The 5294-nt window shown below is 45.4% G+C and overlaps 1 non-coding gene across 1 annotated transcript; it reads left to right on the plus strand.

Annotated features, from left to right (window-relative positions):
• Nucleotides 1-5212: 5212 nt before the first annotated feature.
• On the plus strand, nt 5213-5294 carry TRNAL-AAG (transfer RNA leucine (anticodon AAG)). Its single transcript has one exon. It is a non-coding gene; the product is annotated as a tRNA-Leu (tRNA).

Genomic DNA, 5294 nt, shown 5'->3' on the forward strand with positions numbered 1-5294 from the left:
GGTGTTCTTTTGGGGCCTAACACCTGAGTGAACAGCGCTTCGGATTCGTAGTCCTGAGTTTCCAGGTTCGATTTCCAGTGGAAGCGGAAACAAATGGGCTGAGTTTCTTTCACGCTGATGCACCTGTTCACCTAGTAGTAAGTAGGTACCTGGGAGTTAGACAGCTGCTACGGGCTGCTTCCTCGGGGGTGTAACAAAAAGGAGGCCTGGTCGAGGACCGGGCCGCGGGGACCCTAAGCCCCGAAATCGTCTCAAGATAATCTCAAGATAAGCCCACCTCTCTCCTCTCTCTCCAAACTTCCCTACACATCAAACTAAACAGTAATCCAACGACAGCAGCTGCATTAGTAGCACATTCCACAGCCGTTACAATGATTAAGAAAGCCGTTGAGGAATGGGACTCACTAGTGAACATTCTGCACCTACATCCGCCACCAAGAAGATGTTATTAAAACACGACTAAAACAGAAGCGAAAAAGAAACAGGGAAAAAGGAGGAAACCCCACCTCCATATAAAACGTTGACCCAAATATCAGAGTAACAAGGTTATCGGGAATAACCGAACTCAATTACGGGCTCACCATAGCCCATGCTACTTGGAACTTTTAGTTCCGAGTAACTGAATCTAAAACAACAACAACAACAAGAACGAAACAAGTGAGGTCAATCTTGGTAAGTTATAGATCATTTAGAACTGAAATTATGTCTAAAATGGTTGGTTAGCTCTAATTGTCCTCCATGATGAGTCTTAGAGCAGTTTTCCTGCAAAATAAGTGTTTTGCCATCATTTCCATTCAGTTATGCACTTATAGCTCTATAGCTCTATGGAAACTTGTAGGTTGTTGCTCTTGTGATGGTGTGCTGGGCGACTACATCAAGTGCTGCTGTTGTCTCTGTGAGTGGGACAGTCGTGTGAGAAGTGCTCTCTGTGTAATTGGAGACTGGCCACTCCGCCCATCATTGGAGCCTAGGAGAAAAACGTTTAGCATCCTCCACTTGTTGAATCAAGAAACATGACAAACAGAACCTTTCATCTCAGGAGACAACTTCTGTAAAATTGATGTTCGGTGTCTCCCTAACCTTCCCTCCCGCCTTACAACAGCTTCCTTCTTCTTAGTTGCTCAGTAACGGCTTGATAAGAGACCGACTGTAACGCAGTCCAGTGTGTCGGTGAGGTTAGTAGGAGACTGTGTAGTACCAGCAGCAGCAGGCAGTAGGAGACTGTGTAGTACCAGCAGCAGCAGTCAGTAGGAGACTGTGTAGTACCAGCAGCAGCAGTCAGTAGGAGAGTGTGTAGTACCAGCAGCAGCAGTCAGTAGGACACTGTGTAGTACCAGCAGCAGCAGTCAGTAGGAGACTGTGTAGTACCAGCAGCAGGCAGTAGGAGACTGTGTAGTACCAGCAGCAGCAGGCAGTAGGAGACTGTGTAGTACCAGCAGCAGCAGGCAGTAGGAGACTGTGTAGTACCAGCAGCAGCAGGCAGTAGGAGACTGTGTAGTACCAGCAGGAGCAGGCAGTAGGAGACTGTGTAGTACCAGCGTCAGCAGCCAGTAGGAGACTGTGTAGTACCAGCAGCAGCAGGAAGTAGGAGACTGTGTAGTACCAGCAGGAGCAGGCAGTAGGAGACTGTGTAGTACCAGCAGCAGCAGGCAGTAGGAGACTGTGTAGTACCAGCAGGAGCAGGCAGTAGGAGACTGTGTAGTACCAGCAGCAGCAAGCAGTAGGAGACTGTGTTGTACCAGCAGCAGCAGGCTGCTGCTGGTACTTGTCGTTTGTCCTTGTCGTTTGTAGTGAGTCTGTTTGCCCCTATCCTAAATAACATTAACTGTTTCTTTACTGTTGTTTTTCTCCTGATGTGGCTGTGAATTTTTGCCTTGCTTCCGATATCGTTTTCGTATTGCCCTTATGCCTCTCTTCTCAACCTGACATATTCATTCCTGGCACTCTGGTACTTTTTTCTGCTCTCAAGTGTCCTGTTATTTTTTTAGTTTCTCCACACCTTTTTACTTTGCTGCTTAGCTAGCCTACATCTCTGACTAAATCATGGGTTTCTCATCAACATTTCGTTGTTTTCCTTTTGGACTGGGACAAACTTATCTGCTGCCTATTTAAACTTCTGCATGATGTAGTCCATCATGTCTTGGGCCACCTTTCCCCTGAGCTCTGTTTCCCAGGTTAAATCTGTTAAGAATTTCCTTATCTCCCCATAGTTCCCCTTTCGAAATACTAGCCTTTTGTTTTCAGTTCCCCTCCTCGAGTTCATTAACCCTTATTCAACCAGATAGTCAAACGTCAGTACACTGTGGTCGCTCATTCCAATTGGGGCCTTGAAACCGATTTCGCTTATGTCGGAGTCGTTCAGAGTGAAGATTAGGTAGAGTCTCGCTGGTTCATCATTTCCTCTCATTCTTGTGGGTTCCCTGACGTTCTGGCTTAAAAAGTTTCTTGTCGCCACCTCCAATAGTTTAGCTCTCCAAGTATCCACACCTCCATGCGGTTCCTTGTTCTCCCAGTCTATCCTTCCAGGATTGATGTCTCCCATGATGAGAAGATGGGATCTATTTCTACAGGCAGCAGAGGTGTGTGAAGTGTGTATTCACCTAGTTGTATTTACCTAATTGTGCCTGCGGGGGATGAGCTCTGCTCTTTGGTCCCGCCTCTCAATTGTCAGTCAACTGGTGTACAGATTCCTGAGCCTGCTGATCACTATCATATATACATTTGAAACTGTGAATGGAGTCAGCCTCCACCACATCACTGCCTAATGCATTCCACCTTTTAACTACTCTGACACTGAAAAAGTTCTTTCTAACTTCCCTGTGGCTCATTCGGGTGCTAAGTTTCCACTGTGTCCCCTTGTTCGCGTACCACCAGTGTTAAACAGTTAATATTTATCTACCCTGTATTCCCATGAGAATTTTGTAGGTAATGATCATGTCTCCCCTTACATTTCTGTCTTCCTGTGTCGTGAAGTCCACTTCACGCAGTCTTTCTTCGTAACTCATGCCTCTTAGTTCTGGGACTAGTCTAGTGGCATACCTCTGAACTTTTTCCAGCTTCGTCCTGTGCTTGACGAGGTACGGGCTCCATGCCTGAGCCGCATACTCCAAAATTGGTCTTAAATATATGGTATACAAAGTTCTGAATGATTCCTTACACTAAATGAAGGTGCGCTTGTGTGCGCGTGCACCTAGATGTACTCACCTAAATGGGCTTGCATGGACGAGCTTGGCTCATACCTCTATCCACTCTCGTTTAACCGTTCAAACTTAATCCCAATTTTTGGTACGAATGAAATTCTCTCTTAACATTTATGTGGGCCCTGTGTGCCTATAGTTCACACGTTAGCCACCTGAGTCAGCGGTCTTCACTGTTGAAGAATACTTCCTTGTGTACATCGTCAGTCCCCTTTGTCTTCCTTGTAGTTCAGGTCCCTTGCATTAAGAACTGTTTTTTCATATCTTTTGGAGCTTTTCTTGTTAAATGTTTTTAATTTTTCATTTTTGGCGATGGTTCCATGGAGCTGCCTATTAGGTTCCCATTGCAGAGCTGTCTATTAGGCTCCCATGGCAGAGCTGCCTATTAGGTTCCCATGGCAGAGGTGCCTATTAGGCTCCCATTTAGAGCTGCCTATTAGGCTCCCATGGCAGAGCTGCCTATTAGGTTCCCATGGCAGAGGTGCCTATTAGGTTCCCATGTCAGAGGTGCCTATTAGGTTCCCATTGCGGAGCTGCCTATTAAGTTCCCATGGCAGAGCTGTCTATTAGGCTCCCATGGCAGAGCTGTCTATTAGGCTCCCATGGCAGAGATGTCTATTAGGTTCCCATGTCAGAGGTGCCTATTAGGCTCCCATGGCAGAGCTGTCTATTAGGTTCCCATTGCGGAGCTGCCTATTAGGTTCCCATGGCAGAGCTGCCAATACATGTGTTAGTGAAACAACGGGACCCGTTGTTTCATGGGACCCGGTATATGGGTCCCATATATGGTATACTTGTCGAAATTTCTGAAGGTTTGACGGACGTTGGTCGGGTTGTCGTATGTTTCTGACAGTGAGCTGCTAATGTATGGCCTTGAAGATCTAGCCTAATGTCTGCTCTCAGGTCTTTATCGTCTTCGGATTCAAGACTTCCATATCCTCTTTATCTTATGCTACTTCTCTTCTTATCCTCTTTCCAGTCCCCGTAACATGCAATTGGCTGTGATAAATACCAGCAGCCTGACTTTCTGACGCGCGAAGAATTACATTTTGCCCCATCACTCTCTGATGCTTTATTTCTGTCATCTTATTGTATTATTCTTCGTTGTTGGTCAAGCAGGATTTTCCATCGCTAAATACATTGAGCACAATGGAGACAATGTTTAGCTGTTCTTAGTGTTCAAGAGTCTACCTCGCAGAAGCTGTGGGACGAGTGTGTGATCACTGTGTTTGTCTCTGTGTGCCTTCAAGCTTGGCTCCTCGTCCCCACCTCTTAGCTTTCAGCTATTTGGAATAACTATGCCTCTCGACATTCCTGAATTTCGTTGTAAAAAGCATATATCTACCCTAAAGATTTTGGCTTGAGGAGCACTGTTACCTTCACCCATAGTTAACCCCACATGCTAACCACTCATCATCTATATGATACTCATTTCATCATCATACTCACTTCAGTCATCATTTGGTCATCATAATATTATTATCAATCCCACGTCACCAAAATGTTTTCAACACTGATACCCAGCGCAAACACTTTTCCCTTTGCCTTACAAAGACCGAGCAGTGATGGGCTGTTTTATGTGATGATCGATTCATGTCTCCCTCTTCTCTTGTAGAGCCGCTCTCGACACTGTTCTCACAACCTTTTATCAAAGTGTCTTAACTCTTAGGCGGCGGACCAACTTGGAGGAGCTTCTTCCACAGTGTAAAATGTTTCAGAAAAAATTAAAAAGAAATTCGTTCGTATGAATTTAAATTGAAAATTATTGAGTTCTTGAACATAATTACGTAATTCTACGCACTTTTTTTTTGGCCACGGGAGAAGGGAGAACAAACACTTAAGGGGGATTTAATTCATGGGAGCCCGTTCTGTCTTTTAGTCTCGTTCATATTATAAGAAAGTGTAGGAAACACGTGGCAAAAACTTGGGTAAAAACTAATAACTTTAACACACCTGAAATGAAAGTGACGATGTTTCTGCTGGTCCTGAAACTTCGTCAGACCCTTCGTCAAGTAGGTAGCGTTGCCGAGCGGTCTAAGGCGCTGGTTTAAGGCACCAGTTTCTTCGGAGGCGTGGGATCGAATCCCACCGCTGCCA

Source organism: Procambarus clarkii, chromosome 64 (assembly GCF_040958095.1).
Source record: "Procambarus clarkii isolate CNS0578487 chromosome 64, FALCON_Pclarkii_2.0, whole genome shotgun sequence".
NCBI lineage: Eukaryota > Metazoa > Arthropoda > Malacostraca > Decapoda > Cambaridae > Procambarus > Procambarus clarkii.